The sequence below is a fragment of the Scyliorhinus canicula genome, chromosome 2 (genome assembly GCF_902713615.1).
Source record: "Scyliorhinus canicula chromosome 2, sScyCan1.1, whole genome shotgun sequence".
NCBI lineage: Eukaryota > Metazoa > Chordata > Chondrichthyes > Carcharhiniformes > Scyliorhinidae > Scyliorhinus > Scyliorhinus canicula.
Genome location: NC_052147.1, coordinates 245,776,605 through 245,798,384, shown reverse-complemented (window position 1 = coordinate 245,798,384; position 21,780 = coordinate 245,776,605).

Genomic DNA, 21,780 nt, shown 5'->3' with positions numbered 1-21,780 from the left:
CGCATGCGCCGGAGCGTCAGCGGCTGCTGACGTCACCCCGGCGCATGCGCGGTGGAGGGGGTCTCTTTCACCTTCGCCCTGGTGGAGGCCGTGGTGATGGCGGAAGAAAAAGAGTGCCCCCACGGCACTGGCCCGCCCACCGAACGGTGGGCCCCAATCGCGGGCCAGGCCACCGTGGGGGCACCCCCGGGGTCAGATTGTCCGCGCCCCCGCCCCCAGGACCCCGGGGCCTGCTCCTGCCGGTGGTAGAGGCCTGACAGTGGCGGGACTTCGGCCCATCGCGGGACAGAGAATCGCCATGGGGGGCCCGCCGACCAGCGTGGCGCGATTCCCGCCCACGCCGATTCCCGGGTGGCGGAGAATTATGGCCACGGCGGGGGCAGTATTTACGCTGGCCCTGGGCGATTCTCCGACCCTGCAGGGAGAAATTGGACACTTTAAGAAAGACAGGCAGGTTGCAGAATCTTCCTGTGTATTCTGCCTGTAAAGAAAGCAGACAGCACCAAAACCAACAGTTTGCATATTAATGAAGCGATCCCCGGGAACAATGGATACAACGATTAGCTACATTTGGGACATTCTATAGCAGGTCAGACTTCCTGGCGCCAACGGGAGTCTGAAACAAAGGAGACAAACAAGCCAGGAAGAACCGCCCCGCGATCGAGGGACAGCCTCAGTATTGGGGGGGATTCATACCAATCGATTGGTATGGGATCCAATCGATTGACAGTAAGCTCGGGGTCCGCCCAAAAGGGCGCGAAGCCCCTGGGACCTGTAAAAGTCAGGTCCCAAGTCCAGTTCGCTCTCTTAGCCAGCCCTCCCAGCAGAACATCTCAGCAGCTCTCGAAGAACTTGACCATAAGAAGGAGAGGCCTGGCCAATTGCTGCACCACCAAGTAAGCGTCATACAATGCAAACTACGAGATAGACACTCCTGACCCCTTAGTCCATACCAGCTGGAAGCCTGCAGATCCAGTACAGAGCAAGAGGCCACTGTTCCCTGATCTGGCAGGTTCCCTTATCCAGATAAGTATTGGCCTATTAGTGGTAGGAATAGTTTAATCTTTTAGTATTATATGCATGAGTAGCGAATAACTGTGTATTAATAAACGTGTCTTGTTTTGAACCTTACTAATTGGTGTATTGAGTCATTGATCTTAACTTGAACTTGAACCTCGTGGTGGTATCATAAAGATACCTGGCGACTCTAGAGCTAAGGAATAAAACAGAGCCAATTGAGTGCAAAGCACACTCACCAGAACGAGCAACACCAGGGGCTGATGGAATCTACCCCAGAATACTGAAGGAGGCAAGAGGAAATTGCTGAGGCCTTGACAGAAGTCATTGGATCCTCACTGTCCTCAGGTGATGTCCCGGAGGACTGGAGAATAGCCAAAGTTGTTCCTTTGTTTAAGAAGGGTAGCAAGGATAATCCAGGGAACTACAGGCTGGTGAGCCTTACGTCAGTGGTAGGGAAATTACTGGAGAGACTTCTTCGAGACAGGATCTACTCCCATTTGGAAACAAATGGACGTATTAGTGAGAGGCAGCATGGTTTTGTGAAGGGGAGATTGTGTCTGTCTAACTTGATAGAGTTTTTCGAAGAGGTCACAAGATGATTGATGCAGGTAGGGCAGTGGATATTATCGATATGGACTCCAGTAAGGCCTTTGACAAGGTCCCTCATAGTAAACTGGTACAAAAGGTGAAGTCACACGAGATCAGGGGTGAACTGGCAAGGTGGATACAGAACTGGCTGTGACTAGTGGTGGTCTGCAGGAATCAGTGCTGGGACCTTTTCTGTTCGTAGTATATATAAATGATTTGGAGGAAAATGTAACTGGTCTGATTAGTAAGTTTGCAGATGACACAAAGGTTGGTAGAATTGCGGATAGCGATGAGGACTGTCAGCGGATACAGCAGGATTTAGATTGTTTGAGGACTTGGGCGGAGAGATGGCAGATGGAGTTTAATCCGGACAAATGTAAGGCAATGCATTTTGGAAGGTCTAATGTAGGTAGGGAATATACAGTGAATGGTAGAACCCTCAAGAGTTTTGAAAGTCAAAGAGATCGCGGTGTACAGGTCCACAGGTCACTGACAGGGGTAACACAGATGGAGAAGGTAGTCAAGAAGGCATACGGCATGCTTGCCTTCATTGGCCGGGGCATTGAATGTAAGAATTGGCAAGTCATGTTGCAGCTGTGTAGAACCTTAGTTAGGCCACACTTTGAGTATAGTGTTCAATTCTGGTTGCCACACTACCAGAAGGATGTGGAGGCTTTAGAGAGGGTGCAGAAGAGATTTACCAGGATGTTGCCTGGTATGGAGGGCATTAGCTATGAGGAGTGGTTGAATAAACTCGGTTTGTTCTCACTGGAACGACGGAGGTTGAGGGGCGACCTGATGGAGGTCTACAAAATTATGAAGGGCATAGAAAGGGCATAGAAAGAGTGGATAGTCAGAGGCTTTTCCCCAGGGTAGAGGGGTCAATTACTAGGGGGCATAGGTTTAAGGTTCGAAGGGCAAGGTTTAGAGGAGATGTATGAGGCAAGTTTTTAATACAGAGGGTAGTGGGTGCCTGGAACTCGCTGTCGGAGGAGGTGGTGGAGGCAGGGATGATAGTGACATTTAAGGGATCTTGACAAATACATGAATAGGATGGGAATAGAGGGATACGGACCCAAGAAGTAGAAGATTTTAGTTTAGACGGGCAGCATGGTCGGCACAGGCTTGGAGGGCCGAAGGGCCTGTTCCTGTGCTGTACTTTTCTTTGTTCTTCGTTCTTTTGTAAGTGCACAAACTTGTCCGACTGGGCCTCCGCACAACAAGAGAGTGCGGAAGAAGAGGAGCGACCCGGACTCTGAAAGGGGCAAAGTCGGAAACCTGAGCGCTCAGGTTCAGAGAGAGCGACAAAAAGAGAGACACGGGTGAAAAGGAGAAGAGGCCGCAAGGGACCGGACCAGTACGCTGTGGCACGGGCGAGGAAAGGTGTGTGAGAGGAGCCGGGGCCAGAGACCAGGAAGTGGCCGGAGCCAGTGGCGCCCCCCGCCAACCGAGCTAGCGTATCGGAACGCGGGTCTGCGAGCCCCCCCTCGCACAGCAGAATGTGGGTTGCCGAGGAGCAGCGGCACAGGAGTGTGGACCGAGCCACCCCCCCTACCCCCCATGCGTGGCAGCAGGGCACGGGGCAACAACGCAACGCAGTGAAATGCAGGGCAGGAGGAGCAGCAGCCCGAGCCAAAGTGGGGACCGAGCCAGCAATGAGGTCCGACCCCCCCCCCCCAACGCCCCCCCCCCCCCCCCCCCCCCCCCCCCGTGGCGCTAACAATTATACTCAAAGTACAATAGAGGCTTTATTGCTGTACGATGTTGTCCCTCCATCTGCAACAGGAGACTGAGGGTCTGAGCAGCTCTCATACATTTATACATAAGCTCCCTGTGGGCGGAGCTAGCCGGCAGGGGCTGGCCGGAGGAACCTGTATTACAGGTACAGGCATACATCCCCCTACTGCAGTACACATAACTACAGTGGTTATCTCACCACATTCACCCCCTGTAAAAAATGAGTCCGGCGGGGGTGACATGTAACTCTAATACAAAGGATGCTATTTACAAGAGGGTCCAACAAGGAAAATCAAGAGTCCATCCGGTTAGCAGGTTACAGGTTGAGCCGAATCGGTGGTCGGACGTTCCGCTGTGATCGGCGTAGCTGTGGTGGTGACGTCGGCACAGGCAGTGATGGCCCCGATGGTGCAGGTGCTGGCGGTGTTGGTGCTGGCTGCTGGCGGGATGACTCCGAGAGCAAGCTGAAATCTTCCGTGTCCTCCAGGGTGGGCAGGGGGATGAGGGATGGACCTGATGGGGACGAATAGGGGGGCGCTGGGGTTGGCGCAGGAAGGGGTGTGGGCATGGGATCGGCACCTGAGGGAGCCAGGTCCCGGAGCGAGACTGTGTCCTGGCGGCCGTCGGGGAACTCCACGTAGGCATACTGAGGGTTGGCGTGGAGAAGGCGTACTTTGTCCACCAGGGGTTCCGCCTTGTGGTGCCGTACATGCCTACGGAAAAGGACTGGGCCCGGAGTCGTGAACCAAGTCGGGAGCGACACTCCGGATGTGGACTTCCTAGGGAAGGCAAAAACACGTTCATGGGGTGTACTGTTCGTTGCGGTGCACAGTAGTGATCAAATGGAATGGAGCGCGTCAGGGAGGACCTGCTGCCAGCGAGCGGCTGGGAGGTTTCTGGACCGTAGGGCCAGCTGGACGGCCCTCCATACCGTCCCGTTCTCCCTCTCTACCTGTCCGTTACCCCGGGGGTTGTAGCTGGTCGTCCTGCTGGAGGCGATACCCCTGCTGAGCAGGAATTGACGCAGCTCATCGCTCATGAATGAGGATCCCCTGTCACTGTGGATATAGTCGGGGAAACCGAACAGGGTGAAAATGGAATCCAGGGCCTTGATGACGGTGGCAGACGTCATATCTGGGCATGGGATGGCAAAGGGGAACCTAGAAAATTCATCGACCACACTAAGGATGTAGGTGTTGCGGTCGGTGGAGGGAAGGGGCCCTTTGAAGTCCACGCTGAGGCGTTCAAAGGGGCGGGATGCTTTCACCAGGCGCGCGCGATCTGGCCGGTAGAAGTGCGGCTTGCACTCTGCACAGATCTGGCAGTCTCTGGTGACTGTCCGTACTTCCTCGACGGAGTAGGGCAGATTGCGGGCTTTGATCAGATGGTACAAGCGAGTGACCCCCGGATGGCAAAGGCTGTCGTGCAAGGCACGGAGCTGGTTCACTTGTGCACTGGCACGTGTACCTCGGGAGAGGGCGTCTGGGGGCTCGTTGAGCTTGCCGGGGCGATACAAGATCTCGTAGTTAAAGGTGGAGAGCTCGATTCTCCACCGCAAGATTTTGTCATTCTTGATCTTGCCCCGCTGCGTGTTGTTGAACATGAAGGCTACCGACCGTTGGTCAGTGAGGAGAGTGAATCTCCTGCCGGCCAGGTAATGCCTCCAGTGCCGCACCGCTTCAACGATTGCCTGGGCTTCCTTTTCGACAGAGGAATGCCGAATTTCGGAGGCGTGGAGGGTGCGTGAAAAGAATGCCACGGGTCTGCCGGCCTGATTCAGCGTGGCGGCAAGGGCGACATCTGAAGCATCGCTCTCAACTTGGAAAGGCAGAGTCTCGTCTACGGCATGCATCTCCGCCCTGGCTATATCAGATCGAGTGCAGGCGAAGGCCTGTTGTGCCTCAGCCGAGAGGGGAAAATGTGTGGACTAGATAAGTGGCCGGGCCTTGTCTGCGTATTGCGGGACCCACTGGGCGTAATAAGAGAAAAACCCAAGGCAGCGTTTGAGGGCCTTGGGGCAGTGGGGAATTGGGAGCTCCATGAGGGGGCGCATGCGGTCGGGATCGGGTCCCAGTAGTCCGTTTTGGACTACGTAGCCAAGGATGGCTAAGCGGTCTGTGCGGAACACGCATTTCTCCTTGTTGTACGTGAGATTAAGGAGAGATGCGGTGTGGAGGAATTTATAAAGGTTGGCATCATGGTCCTGCTGGTCATGGCTGCAGATGGTGACATTGTCGAGGTACGGGAAGGTGGCCTGCAATCCGTACCGGTCAACCATTCGGTCCATTTCTCGCTGAAAGACCGAGACCCCATTCGTGACGCCGAAGGGAACCCTCAGAAATTGGTACAGACAACCGTCCGCCTCGAAGGCAGTGTAGGGACGGTCCGATTTACGGATGGGGAGCTGGTGGTAGGCGGATTTCAGGTCAATAGTAGAGAAGACCCGGTACTGTGCAATCTGATTGACCATATCAGAAATGCGGGGGAGGGGGTACGCGTCGAGCTGCGTGTACCGGTTGATGGTCTGGCTGTAGTCCACGACCATCCTGTGCTTCTCCCCGGTCTTAACCACTACCACCTGGGCTCTCCAAGGGCTGTTGCTGGCCTCGATGATACCCTCCCGAAGCAGCCGCTGGACTTCGGACCTGATAAAGGCCTTGTCCTGGGCGCTGTACTGTCTGCTCCTGGTGGCGACGGGCTTGCAATCCACAGTCAGATTGGTAAAGAGGGAGGGGGGCTCGACCTTGAGGGTCGCGAGGCCGCAAACGGTGAGGGGAGGTAGGGGTCCACCGAATTTGAGGGTGAGGCTCTGGAGATTGCACTGGAAATCCAGGCCTAGTAGGAGTGAAGTGCAGAGGTCGGGGAGAATGTACAGACGGAAACGGTCGAATTCCACACCCTGTACAGTGAGTTTAACCAGGCAGAAACCCCGGATCGGGACAGAGTGGGAACCGGAGGCAAGGGAGATCTGCCGGTCGGCGGGATGGATCGCAAGGGAATAGCGCCTTACCGTGTCCGGGTGGACAAAGCTCTCGGTGCTCCCGGAGTCGATGAGGCAGGAGGTCACATGGCCGTTGACCAGCACCGATGTGGAAGAGGGTGCCAGGTTGCGAGGACGGGACTGGTCGAGCGTAACGGAGGCGAGCAGTGGTTGGTCGGCGGTTGAGTCAGATGAGTCCGACGAACAGCGGTAGCGACCCGTGTCCCGTGATGGCGGCCCCTGGAGACGAGATGGCGGCATCCGCAGTACCTGTGGGTAAAATGGCGGCGTCCATGGAGCGTACGTTATGGGGTTGGAACAAAATGGCGGCGCCCATGGAACGCACATGGCTGTGGTGGATGAAGATGGCGGCGCCCATGGGGCGCACGTGGCGGGGGCGGCAAAAGATGGCGGCGCCCACTGATTGCACGTGGGGTCGGGGGAAGCGGACGGCGGGGCCCATTGAGGGAGCGGCTGAGGCGTGGGGACCGGCGGCGCGATAGCGGCGACCATCCGGGACTGACACACCGCTGCAAAGTGGCCTTTCTTTCCACAAGCTTTGCAGGTCGCTGTGTGGGCCGGGCAGCGTTGGCGAGGGTGCTTCTGTTGGCCACAGAAGTAACAGTGGGGACCCCCAGGGGGTGCGGTGCGGCGGGCAGCGCAGGCATAGTGCGCGGAGGCGGCTGCTGGGGGGGCCGTTTGCGGGGTCCACGAGGGGTAGGACGGATGGGCCTGGGGAGCCGTTTGCGGGGTCCACGAGGGGTAGGACGGGTGGGTCGAGTGGCTAGCGGAGTAAGTGTGCGCACTACGGGAGGCGGCCGCCATGGAGAGCGCCAGGGCCTTTGCGGCCGCGAGGTCGGGGGCGACCCCTTCCAGCAGTCGTTGCCGGATGGGGTCCGATGCAATGCCTGTAACGAAGGCATCGCGCATGAGTAAATCAGAATGTTCCGTGGCTGTGAGGGCCCGGCAGTCGCAGTCTTGTACCAGAGGTATAAGGGCCCTCCAGAAGTCTTCAATCGACTCACCCGGCTGCTGGACGCGAGTAGAAAGTTGATGCCTCGCAAACAGGGTGTTCGTCGATGGTGCATAGTTCTCCTTGAGCAGTTCCATAGCTGCGGTGTAGTCGGTCGCATCTCGAATGAGCGGAAGGACGCTGGAGCTAAGTCTGGAGTACAGGAGTTGCTTTTTCTGAGCCTCCGTCGGGGGAGGGTCTGCTGAAGAGATGTAGGCCTCGAAGACTGCGAGCCAGTGATCAAAGTCTTTTCTGGCGTGAGGCGAATGCGGATCCAGCTGCAGATGGTCAGGCTTGACTCTGATGTCCATGGTGACTGGGAAATCGTACAGCAATAAATTGTGGCGCTAACAATTATACTCAAAGCCGAGAGACTAGTACAATAGAGGCTTTATTGCTGTACGATGTTGTCCCTCCATCTGCAACAGTAGACTGAGGGTCTGAGCAGCTCTCATACATTTATACATAAGCTCCCTGTGGGCGGAGCTAGCCAGCAGGGGCTGACCGGAGGAACCTGTATTACAGGTACAGGCATACATCCCCCTACTGCAGTACACATAACTACAGTGGTTATCTCACCACACCCCCCCCCCACCCCTCTCCCCCCACGGCAACCACCACGAGGCAGGCGGCGGAACAAAGGGGGACTCCCGGCCTGACCAGAAGTCTTTTTCTCTCTCTCTCTCTCTCTCTGGTCCCTGGGTGAGTGAGGAGGAGAAAAAAGAAAACAAGAACTTCCTCTTTTTGGGGGAAAATAAAACTTTGAAAAGAAAACTGTTAAAGGGACAGAAAATTCCCTCTCTCTTTCCACGTTTCTCAAAACAATACCCCAAACTGACCTGAAAAGAGTCTTTTTAGAAGAGGGGGGGGGGGGGGGGAGAAAAAAAAAGAAAGGGGGGTTAAAAAAAGAAGAAAAAAAATGGAAGGGGGAGAAAAAAGAGGGGGAGGGGAAAAGAAAAGGGGGGAAAAATGCCAGAAGGGGGCCAAAGCAGAGGGAGAAAGGGCACCAAAAGCAAACGGGGCAATATGAGCTAATCGGCACACGAAGCAGCGGAATGGAAGCCTCGCCGCAACAAAGAACTGGACAGACAGGAGCATTTTCCCCGTGGGCCAGGGGGGAAGTGGAACTGGAAGGCAGCCTTTGCCGAGGCGCTGAGGGAACATCAGCAGGAAAACAAGGCAGAGGCCCGAGCAGACATTGAGGGCGCGGTACAGGCAGCAATGGCCAAGGCCCTGGCGGAGGTGCAGCTCGCCCTGGGCAGAGCAGAGAAGAAAATGGAAGCCCAAGAGGAGAAACTGAAAACCCAAGAGGCGACCATTAATGAGCTGAAAAAAACCACGACTGACATGAGCGACCAGATCACGGCTCTGGAAAAAGAGGTGGCGAGACTGGGCACAACGCAGGTGTGGTGAACCATTGTGTGCACCTGTATTAGGGGATGTAAGGTAGGACCTGCACTATAGGTTCGCCGATAGCCCCTGCCGGCTAGCTCTGCCCATAAGGAACCGTATAAATATGCATGTCCTCCTTCTGATCAGCCATTTCGCCAGCTGCAGTAGGAGGCCACGCATCTGACTGTAATAAAGCCACAGTTGTACCAATCTGAGTCTTTTGTGCAATTGATCGTGCATCGATTTATTACAGTCAGATTTTCTAAGGCATGGCTATCAGAATCAAACCAGATCGCCTGCAGCTGGATCCGCAGTCGCCCGACGCCAGGAAGGACTTTAATCACTGGCTAGCTTGTTTTGAGGCCTACCTCAACGCTGCGACCCCCACGCCAATGGAAGCTCAGAAGATTCAGGTTTTATACTCCAGGTTGAGCTCCAGCATGTTCCCGTTGATCCAAGACGCCCTGAATTACGCAGAAGCAATGGCACTCCTAAAAGAGAACTATGCGCAGAAGTCAAACGCGATCTTCGCCAGGCACGTACTCGCCACTTGCTCTCAACTACTTGGTGAGTCAATCAAAGACTTCTGGCGGGCCCTAATCCCACTCGTACGGGACTGTGACTGTCAGGCCATTACAGCCACCGAACACTCTAATCTCCTGATGCGCGACGCCTTCGTAACAGGGATTGCGTCGGACTCCATCCGACAACGACTACTGGAAGGGGCCACGCTCGACCTTGCGGAGACCAAAACTTTAGCGCTCTCCATGACTGTCGTGTCTCATAACGTTCAGGCCTACCCTGCTCGCCGCGCGGCCCACCCGTCCTACCCCTCCTGGATCCCGCAAATGACACCCCCAGCTGGGGCCATTCCTAGTCAATATGCCTGCGCTGCCTGCTAATCCGCACACCCCCGGGGTCCCCGCTGCTACTTCTGCGGTCAGCAGAAGCACCCCCGCCAACGCTGCCCAGCCCGCGCCGCCACTTGCAAGTCTTGTGGTAAAAAGGGCCTCTTTGCAGCTGTGTGCCAGGCCCGTGCAGTCGCAGCTATCACGCCCGCAATCGCACCCTGCCGAATGCACAATGGGCACCGCCATCTTCTCCTCCCTGGGCCACGTGCGGCCAGTGGGCGCCGCCATCTTCTCCTCCCAGGACCACGTGCGTCCAGTGGGCGACACCATCTCCTCCTCCCGGACTCGCGTGCGACTACTGGGCGCCGCCATCTTGTTCCGCCCCTGCAATGTGCGCCCCATGGGCGCCGCCATTTTGTTCCTCACAGGACCACCATCTTGTCTTCCCCACGGGGCTGGAACGCCAACTACACATCACAATCTGCGTCCATCCGACGCCTCTGACTACCACCCGCAGCTCGCCTCGATGACGCTGGACCAATCTCGTCCACACAACCTGGCCACCGCTTCCACAACGGTGAAAATAGACGGCCACGTGACCTCTTGCCCACTGGACTCTGGGAGCACCGAAAGCTTCATACACCCGGATACGGTAAGGCGCTGCTCCCTCGTGGTCCACCCGCCAATCAAAGGATCTCCCTGGCCTCCGGATCCCTCTCTGTCCCCATCCGAGGGTTCTGCACGGTCACTCTCACAGTCCAGGGCGTAGAATTCACCGGCTTCCGCCTCTACGTCCTTCCTAACCTCTGCGCTGCACTATTGCTGGGCCTAGATTTCCAGTGAAACTCCAGAGCCTCACCCTCAAATTCGGCGGGCCCCTACCTCCACTCACCGTTTGCGGCCTCGCGACCCTCAAGGTTGACCCACCCTCCCTCTTTGCCAATCTAACTGCAGGATTGCAAACCCTTTGCCACCAGGAGCAGACGGTACAGTGCCCAGGAGAAGGCCTTCATCAGGTCCGAAGTCCAGCGGCTGCTTCTGGAGGGTATTATCGAGGCCCTGGAGAGCCCAAGTGGTAGTAGTAAAAATGGTGGAGAAACATCGAATGGTCAGGACTACAGCCAGACCATCAATCAGTACACGCAGCTCGACGTGTACCCCCTCCCACGCATATCTGATATGGTCAATCAGATTGCACAGTACCGGGTCTTCTCAACAATTGACCTGAAATTCGCCTACCACCAGCTCCCCATCCGGAAATCAGACCATCCATACACTGCCTTCGAGGCGGACGGTCGTCTCTATCACTTTCTTAGGGTTGCTTTCGGCATCACTAACGGGGTTTCGGTCTTCCAAAGGGAGATGGACCGAATGGTCGACCGGTACGGTTTGCAAGCCACGTTTCCGTACTTAGATAATGTCACCATCTGCGGCCATAACCAGCAGGACCACGATGCCAAACTCGCTAAATTCTTCCGCACCGCCACTCTTCTCAACCTTAAGTATAATAAAGAGAAGTGTGTGTTCAGCACGACCCGCATAGCCATCCTCGGCTATGTAGTCCAAAACGGACTTCTGAGGCCCGATCCCGACCGCATGCACCCCCTCATGGAGCTCCCCCACTGCCCGAAGGCCCTGAAACGCTGCCTGGGGTTCTTCTCCTACTACGCCCAGTGGGTCCCACACTATGCAGACAAGGCCCGCATTCACCCGTATTAGAGCAGACGTTGCCAAGGCCGGGATGCATGCAGTAGACGAAACACTGCCCTTTCAAGTAGAAAGCAACGCTTCAGATGTGGCCCTTGCTGCCACTCTAAACCAGGCAGGCAGACCTGTGGCATTCTTTTCACGCACCCTCCGCGCCTCTGAAATTCGGCACTCATCCATCGAAAAAGAGGCCCAGGCTATCGTTGAAGCTGTGTGGCATTGGAGGCATTACCTGGCTGGCAGGAGATTCACTCTCCTCACTGACTCTGGCTCGGTAGCCTTCATGTTCAACAACGCGCAGTGGGGCAAGATCAAAAATGATAAAATTTTGCGGTGGAGAATCGAGCTCTCCACCTATAATTACGAGATTTTATATCGCCCCGGCAAACTCAATGAGCCCCCAGACGCCCTATCCCGAGGTACATGTGCCAGCATACAAGTAGACCAACTCCGGGCCCTACACAACAGCTTTTGTCAGCCGGGGATCACACGACTCTACCACCTGGTCAAAGCTCGCAATCTGCCCTACTCCGTCAAGGACGTACGGACAGTCACCAGGGACTGCCAGGGCAAGCCGCACTTCTACCGGCCAGACTGCGCGCACCATGGTGAAAGCGTCCCGCCCCTTTGAATGCCTCAGCGTGGATTTCAAAGGGACCCTCCCCTCCACCGACCGCAACACATATATCCTCAGTGAGGTCGACGAGTACTCCAGATTCCCCTTCGCCATCCCATGCCCCGATGTGACGTCTGCCACCGTCATCAAAGCCCTAAACACAATCTTCGCTCTGTTCGGTTTCTCCGTCTACATCCACAGTGACAGGGGATCCTCATTCATGAGCGATAAGCTGTGTCAGTTCCTGCTCAGCAGGGGTATCGCCTCCAGCAGGATGGTCAGCTGCAACCCCCGGAGAAACGGGCAGGTAGAGAGAGAGAACGGGACGGTATTGAGGGCCGTCCAATTGGCCCTACGGTCCAGGAACCTCCCAGCCTCTCGCTGGCAGCAGGTCCTCCCTGATGCACTACACTTCATCCGCTCACTACTGTGCACCGCCACAAATAGCACACCTCGTGAACATGTTTTTACCTTCCCTAGGAAGTCTGCATCCGGGGTGTCGCTCCCGACTTGGCTCGCAGCTCCAGGACCGGTCCTTCTGCGTAGGCACGTCTTGCTCCACAAGGCGGGCCCCTTGGTGGGCAGGGTACACTTGCTCCACGCCAACCCCCAGTATGAGGGACCTGGCTCCCTCAGGTTCCACTCCAACACACTCCCCCACCCTACCCTCCCCCGGCTCGCCCAACATTAACTCCACCCGGTCCATCCCTCCTTTCCCTGCCCACGCAAGAGTACGAGGAAGACTTCAGCACGCTCCGGGGTCATCCAACTACTGGCCAGCACCAACACCGCCAGCAACGACGTCGGCGACGCCAGCACCGCCAGCACCGACATCGCTGCCGCTGTTCCGTTGCTCCTAGCGAACCGTCAGAGCACCGGATCGACTTAACCTCTGACGGGCACTGGACCTTCCAAATGGAAATTTCCCCCCCCCCCCCCCCACCACTGTAAATTATTTGCAAAACTGTATATAGTTCCAAGCCACTCCTGCCGGACTCATTTTTAACAGCGGTGAATGTGGTGAACCACTGTGTGAACCTGTATTAGGGGATGTAAGGTAGGACATGAACTACAGGTTCGCTGGTAGCCCCTGCCGGCAAGCTCCGCCCATAAGGAGCCATATAAATATGCGTGTCCTCCTTCTGATCAGCCATTTCGCCAGCTGGAGTAGGAGGCCACGCATCTGACTGTAATAAAGCCACAGTTGTACCAATCTGAGTCTTTGGGCACTTGATCGTGCATCAGGAGGGGAGCCTGAAGGGCAGGGTGGACAACCAGGAAAACTGCTCAAGAAGACAAAATGTCAGGATAGTGGGCCTACCAGAGGGGATCGAGGGTAGAAACCCAACGGCTGACGTGGCCGAGATGCTGGGCAACTTATTGGGGAGGGAAACTTTCCCCAACCCACCAGAAATGGACAGAGCACACCGGTCGCTACGCCCGGAGCCCAGGATGGGGGAACACCCGAGGGAAATTATACTGAAACTGCCCCGGTACGAAGACAGGGAAACAATCCTGCGTTGGGCCAGGCAAAACAAAACTTGTAAATGGGAAGGACACTTCATTAGAGCGTACGAGGACATTGGGGCAGACCTCTCCAGGAGACGGGCCAAATTCAATAGAGCAAAAGCAGCCCTTAACAAGAACAATGTGTGCTTTGGTATGCTGTCCCCAGTGAAACTTTGGGTCACGTACCAAGAAAGAAGGTATTTCTTCACAGCTCCCGCCGATGCAGACAAGTTTATCGAGGAACACGGTGGAAAACCAACAGCGAGGGTGGAAAAATGGGACCCCTGGAAAGTGGCAACAACACGTCGATGGGGGGGAGGGGGGGAAGCAACGGCAGGTCCTCCCACCACACTGTGGTAGTCAACACTCTTGTATTGTAGATACTGCATACGAGGGTATTACAGTAAGGCCCCTGTACTACAGGTATGGGGGTAGATTACTGCCTGCTGGCTCCACCCAGTAGGCGGAGTATAAATGTGTAGGCTCTCTGAGCTGAAGCCATTTCGGCAGCAGCTGCGGGAGGCTCCACATCTCTGCGTAATAAAGCCTCGATTACTCTCTACTTCCATCTCGTCGTAATTGATAGTGCATCAGTTTATTACGCAGGGATTTTACAACGATGGATCTCCGCATCAAGCCTGATCGCCTACAGCTGCACCCTCAAGCAGACAACGCCAAGTCGGCCTTCGCATATTGGCTAGCTTGCTTCGCACATTGGCTAGCTTGCTTTGAAGCATACACTGGATCTGCGATTGAACCACCCTCAGAGGCACAGAAGCTCTAGATCCTCTACACGTGGCTGAGCTCCGATATTTTTCCCTTCATCCGGGACACGCCAACCTACGGTGAGGCCATAGCGCTACGGAAGGAGAACTACACTCAGCAGACTAACAATATCTACACCAGGCACCTCCTGTTAACGCAACATACACTCCCCGGTGAGTCTGTAGAGATTTCTGGTGTGCCCTGCACGTCCTGGTTAGAGACTACAATTGCCAGGCCATTTCGGCCGCTGAGCATTCTGGCCTGCAACTTAGAGACGCGTTCATTATGGGCTGAGAGTCGGGCTATATCTGCACCATCACCCTCACCATTCAGGGCGTAGAGTTCAGCGGCTTCCGTCCTCCCCAACCTCTGCGTTGCCCTGTTACTAGGCCTGGACTTCCAGTGCAACCTCCAGAGCCTAACCCGGAAATTTGGCGGGCCCCTACCACCCCTTACTGTCTGTGGTCTCACGACCCTTAAGGTCGACCCACCTTCACCGAGCTGTGAAGAAAGAGGGACAAAGGAGAGATATACGGGTGAGGGGGATAAAGGGGGAGGATAGGGAGGTACCGGCTTGGGGGGGGGGGGGGGGGGGGAGGTGGGCACAGGAAGGGAGGGCATGTGGGGGGGAGAACACAGGGACGGAGGGACAAACAAGGCTAGAAAAGGAACAGCAAAAGGGCTACAAATCGCCACAACCAAGGACTTGGAACAGGGAATCGATGCAAGCATCCACCCAATATGGCCTCTGGGCGAAGGGAGACCCCAGAGTGCAGGGGGCTATCCACGTGGCGGCCGCACAATGGGCGGCAATGCCGGGGGCCTCCTGGACGGTGGGAAATCCCGGAGTGCAGGGGCCCAACCGCATGGAGAGAGCAGTGACAGCGGCCATCCTGGACGGCCCCCTAACAAGGGGGAAGCCCAGAGGGCAGGGGCGAGTTCACCAGGTGGATATGGTTAATCCCACAGGAGCGAGGGGCAGAAGCCCCCCACCAGGATAGTCACCTGGAACGTAAGGGGACACAACGGCCCAGTGAAAAGATCCAGAGTCCTTAACCACCTAATAAATATGAAGGCAGATATAATCTTCCTCCAAGAGGCACACCTGAGGGAGCAGGACCGACTGTGGGTAAGAAAGGGCTGGGTGGGACAAACCTACCATTCCTGCTATGGGACAAGGGCCAGGGCGGTGGCAATATTGATCAGCAAATGGACAATGTTTAAGGCGACAAAGACGGTTACAGACCCAGGGGGATGGTACGTCATGGTTAGTGGGACCCTGGATGGGGCACTGGTAGAACTAATCAACGTGTATGCACCCAACTGGGACGACACAAGCTTCTTGATTCTTCAAGAAGACCATGGCAGAAATCCCTGACATAGCGACGCACCGGCTAATCATGGGGGGGACTTCAACTGTGTACAGGACCCAACGACTGACAGGTCAAACCTCAAACATGGCAAGGGAACTCGGTCACTTTATGGAACAGATGGGAGCGGTAGACCCCTGGAGGTTCACCTATGCAGGGGAGAGGAGTTTTCCTTCTTCTCCCCAGTACACAGCATATACACCAGAATTGACTTCTTTGTGGTAGGGAAAACAGTGCTTCGGGGGATGGACAAAGTGGAATACTCAGCAATTGTGATATCAGACCACGCTCCACACTACATGGACGTGAGGCTGGAGACGGGCAGGGCCCAATGCCCCACTTGGAGGTTGGACGTTGCCCTACGAGCTGACAAGGCCTTCAACAAAAAGATATTGTGGGCCACAGCAGAGTACACAGAGAACAACAAGAACGGGGAGGTCTCACCTTCCACGTTCTGGGAAGCGCTAAAGGCCGTACTAAGAGGGGAAATCATCACTTCCAAAGCGCGAAGAGATAGGGAGGAAAGGGCAGTGAGGCAGCAGCTGGTTGACTCCATACTGGAGGTAGACCGTAAATACTCCGAGGCCCTGACTGTAGAGCTCCTGGCGGAGAGGAAAGAGTTACAAAGGAACTTTGATCTGCTCTCCACCAAGAAAGCAGTGTTTCAACACCGCCAAGCACGTGGGACCTTATACGAACACGGAGGCAAAGCCAGCCGCCTGCTCGCACACCAGCTGAGAAAGCAGGCAGCCACCAGAGAAATTGCACAAATCAGGAATAGTCGAGGCACATTAGAAACAGAACCAGAAAAGATCAACAAAGCCTCCAGGGCCTTTTACCAAGAGCTGTACACCTCAGAGCCCCCAATGGGGGAGTCCGGAATGAAATGGTTCCTTGATGGGCTGGACAGACCAGTCGTGGAGGAGGGCAGAAAACGGGGCCTGGAAGCACCACTAGCACTGGGAGAGATCATGGAGAGCATTAGCTCCATGCAGGCGGGGAAGGCGTCGGGGCCAGACAATTTCCCGACGGACTTCTACAAAAAACTTGCGACAGCACTGGCCCCGCACCTGTGGGCGATGTTCACAGACTCTCTAGCTAGGGGCACACTGCCACCCACGCTAGCACAGTCCTCAATCTCGCTGATACCTAATAAAGAAAAAGACCCAACGGAATGTGGGTCATACAGACCCATCTCACTGCTGAACGCAGATGCCAAAATACTGGCCAAGATTCGAGCCAAAAAGTTAGAAGACTGCATGCCAGAGGTGGTCGCAGAGGACCAGACGGGCTTTGTCAAAGGTAGACAGCTTACCTACAACATCAGGCACCTGCTGAACGTGATAATGACCCCACCCGGGGAGAGAACACCAGATGTGATTGTCTCCCTAGACGCAGAAAAGGCCTTCGACAGAACCAAATGGAAATACCTCAGAGAGGTACTGGAGCGGTTCGGGTTTGGAACAGGATTCACCTCCTGGGTAAAGCTCCTATACAACACTCCCATGGCAAGCGTATGGGCAAATAACACCAACTCCTGATACTTCCAGCTGCACAGGGGCGCCAGACAAGGATGCCCACTGTCCCCGCTGCTGTTCGCCCAAGCGATCGAGCCACGACCAATTGCGCTCAGAGCGGCAAAAAGCTGGAGGGGGATCCAAAGGGGCGGCAGAGAGCACAGAGTCTCACAGATGACCTGCTCCTCTACATTTCAGACGCACAAAGCAGCATGGACGGAATCATCGCGCTTCTGAAAGAGTTTGGCGCCTTCTCGGGCTACAAACTCAACATGAGCAAAAGCGAGATCTACCAGATACACCCACCAGTGGTGGTGGTGGTGGGGGGGGGGGGGGGCAGCACTAACGGGACTGCCGTTTAAACAAGCCCGACACAAATTCCGCTACTTGGGGATCCAAATAGCCCATGACTCAAAAGGGGGGGGGGGGGGGGGGGGGGGGGGAATGGCAGGATTCCAAAGAAGATCTTATAAGAAACAAAATCAAGGGGAGGGCTGGCCCTGCCAAACTTGCAATTCTACCACTGGGTGGCAACGGCCAAGCAAATAAGGGGATGGATCCAGGAGCCAGTATCCGAGTGGGTGCGCGCGGAAGAGGCCTCCTGTAAGGGGACCTCCCTCCGGGCTCTCATCACGGCGGCACTCCCATCCACACCCAAAAAACACTCCAGTAGCCCGGTGGTGATAGCCACCCTCCAGTCCTGGAACCAACTAGGGCAGCAATTTGGCGGAACAAAATGTCGGACAAAGCTCCCATCTGCAACAACCATTGGTTCACACCAGCACTGACTGACGCCACCTTCAAAAGGTGGAGACAGGACGGGGGGACACTGACAATCGGGGACCTATACACTGATGGCAGTATCGCATCACTGGACGAACTGACAGAGAAATTCCAGCTAGCCAGGGGGAATGAGCTAAGGTACCTGCAACTCAAAAACGCCCTGCGAAAGGAGACAAGGAGTTACCCACAGCCGCCATGCCAGACATTACTGGAAGAGTTACTGGATGCAAACATATTAGAGAAAGGAAACTCGCGATATGAATGACCGGATGGTAAAAGGGGCCAACACCGTACTGGACACAACAAGAAAGAAATGGGAGGAGGACCTGGGGATTGAAATAGGGTGGGGACTCTGGAGCGAAGCACTGCATAGAACAAAGAACAAATAACAAAGAACAGTACAGCACGGGAACAGGCCCTTCGGCCCTCCAAGCCTGTGCCGACCATGCTGCCCGTCTAAACTAAAATCTTCGACACTTCCTGGGTCCGTATCCCTCTATTCCCATCCTATTCATGTATTTGTCAAGATGCGCCTTAAATGTCATTATCGTCCCTGCTTCCACCACCTCCTCCGGCAGCGTGTTCCAGGCACCCACTACCCTCTGTGTAAAAAAACTTGACTCATACATCTCCTCTAAACCCTGCCCCTCGCACCTTAAACCTATGCCCCCTAATAATTGACCCCTCTACCCTGGGGAAAAGCCTCTTACTATGCACTCTGTCTATGCCCCTCATAATTTTGTGGACCTCTATCAGGTTGCCCCTCAACCTCTGTCCCAGTGAGAACAAACCGGGTTTATTCAACCATTCCTCATAGCTATTGCCCTCCATACCAGGCAACAAAGAACAAACAAAGAACAAAGAAAATTACAGCACAGGAACAGGCCCTTTGGCCCTCCCAGCCTGCTCCGATCCAGATCCTTTATCTAAACCTGTCTCCTATTTTCCAAGGTCTACTTCCCTCTGTTCCTGCCCGTTCATATACCTGTCCAGATGCATTTTAAATTATGCTATCGTGCCCGCCTCTACCACCTCCGCTGGTAAAGCGTTCCAGGCACCCACCACCCTCTGCGTAAAAAACTTTCCACGCACATCTCCCTTAAACTTTCCCCCTCTCACCTTGAAATCGTGACCCCTTGTAACTGACACCCCCACTCTTGGGAAAAGCTTGTTGCTATCCACCCTGTCCATACCTTTTTTTAGTTTTCAGTAGTTGGGAAGTTAGTTCAGTGGGAATGGAGGCGAGGGCAGTTGAATGTTCCTCCTGCAGAATGTGGGAGGAAAGAGTCACCTCGAATGTCCCTGCTGACTACATCTGCGGGAAGTGCACCCAACTCCAGCTCCTCGAGAACAGCGTTAGGGACCTGGAGCTGGAGCTGGATGAACTTCGGATCATTCGGGAGGCGGAGGGGGTTATTGAGAGGAGTTATAGGGAGGTAGTCACATCTCAGGTAAAAGAAGAAGGTAGATGGGTTACCGTCAGGGGAGGGAGAGGGAACTGGCAGGCAGTGCAGGAATCACCTGTGGTCGTTCCCCTCTATAACAAGTATACCGTTTTGGATACTGTTGCGGGGGACGACTTACCAGGGGTAAGCAATGGGGCACAGGTCTCTGGCACAGAGTCTGTCCCTGTTGCTCAGAAGGGAAGGGAGAAGAGGAACAGAGCACTTGTCATTGGGGACTCCATAGTTAGAGGAACAGACAGGAGGTTCTGTGGGAACGAAAGAGACTCACGGTTGGTGTGTTGCCTCCCAGGTGCCAGGGTTCGTGATGTTTCTGATCGTGTTTTTGGGATCCTTAAGGAGGAGGGGGAGCAGCCCCAAGTCGTGGTCCACATAGGTACCAACGACATAGGTAGGAAGAGAGATGGGGATTTGAGATAGAAATTCAGGGACCTAGGGTGGAAGCTGAGAGCTAGAACAAACAGAGTTGTTATCTCTGGTTGTTACCCGTGCCATGTGCTAGCGAAGTGAGAAATAAGGAGAGAGAGGAGTTGAACACATGGCTACAGGGATGGTGCAGGAGGGAGGGTTTTGGTTTCCTTGATAATTGGGGCTCATTCTGGGGTAGGTGGGACCTCTACAAACAGGATGGTCTTCACCTGAACCAGAGGGGTACCAATATCCTGGGGGGGAGATTTGCTAGTGCTCTTCGGGGGGGGGTGGGGGGGGTTTAAACTAATTCAGCAGGGGGATGGGAACCTAAATTGTAGTCTCAGTGTACAGGATGTTGAGAGTAGTGAGGTCAGGGATAGGGTTAAAAGTTCGAAAGAGGGCACCGGCAAGCAAGACGCTGGTTTGAAGTGTGTCTACTTCAACGCCAGGAGCATCCGGAATAAGGTGGGTGAGCTTGCAGCATGGGTTGGTACCTGGGATCTCGATGTTGTGGCGATTTCGGAGACATGGGTAGAGCAGGGACAGGAATGGTTGTTGCAGGTTCCAGGATTTAGATGTTTCTGTAAGAACAGAGAAGATGGTAAAAGGGGAGGGGGGGGGGGGGGGGGTGGGGAGGGGGGGTTGTGTGTGGCATTGTTAATCAAGGAAAGTATTACGGCGGTAGAAAGGACGTTTGAGGACTCGTCTACTGAGGTAGTATGGGCCGAGGTTAGGAACAGGAGAGGAGAGGTCACCCTGTTGGGAGTTGTCTATAGACCTCTGAATAGTTCCAGAGAGGTAGTGGAAAGGATTGCAAAGATGATTCTCGACAGGAGCGAGAGTAACAGGGTAGTTGTTATGGGGGACTTTAACTTTCCAAATATTGACTGGAAATACTATAGTTCGAGTACTATAGATGGGTCAGTTTTTGTGCAGTGTGTGCAGGAGGGTTTTCTGACACAGTATGTAGACAGGCCAACAAGGGGCAAGGCCACATTGGATTTGGTACTCGGTAATGAACCCGGCCAGGTGTTAGATTGAGATGCAGGTGAGCACTTTGGTGATAGTGATCACAATTCGGTTATGTTTACTTTAGCAATGGGCAGGGATAGGTATATACCGCAAGGCAATAATTATAGCGGGGGGAAAAGCAATTATGATGCTATTCGGCAAGATTTAGGATGTATAGGATGGGGAAGGAAACTGCAGGGGATGGGTACAATCGAAATGTGGAGCTTTTTCCAGGAACAGCTCTGCGCGTCCTTGATAAGTATGTACCTGTCAGGCAGGGAGGAAGTTGTCGAGCAAGGGAACCGTGGTTTACTAAGGAAGTTGAAGCACTTGTCAAGAGGAAGAAGAAGGCTTATGTTAGGATGAGACATGAAGGCTCAGTTAGGGCACTTGAGAGTTACAAGTTAGCCAGGAAGGACCTAAAGGGAGAGTTAAGAAGAGCGAGGAGAGGACACGAAAAGTCGTTGGCGGATAGGATCAAGGAAAACCCTAAGGCTTTCTATAGGTATATCAGGAAAAAAATAATGACTAGAGTAAGATTAGGGCCAATCAAGGATGGTAGTGGAACGTTGTGTGTCGAATCAGAGGAGATAGGGGAAGCGTTAAATGGATATTTTTTGTCAGTGTTTACACTGGAAAAAGACAATGTTATCGAGGAGAATACTCAGGTTCAGTCGAACAGGCTAGATGGAACTGAGGTTCACAAGGAGGAGGTGTTAGCAATTTTGGAAAGTGTAAAAAATAGATAAGTCCCCTGGGCCAGATGGGATTTATCCTAGGATTCTCTGGGAAGTCAGGGAGGAGATTGCTGAGCCTTTGTCCCTGATCTTTATGTCATCCCCTTGTTCAAGAAGGGGAGTAGAGACAACCCTGGTAATTATAGACCTGTGAGCCTTACTTCGGTTGTGGGTAAAATGTTGGAAAAGGTTATAAGAGATAGGGTTCATAATCATCTTGAAAAGAACAAGTTGATTAGCGATACACAACACGGTTTTGTGAAGGGTAGGTCATGCCTCACAAACCTTATTGAGTTTTTTGAGAAGGTGAC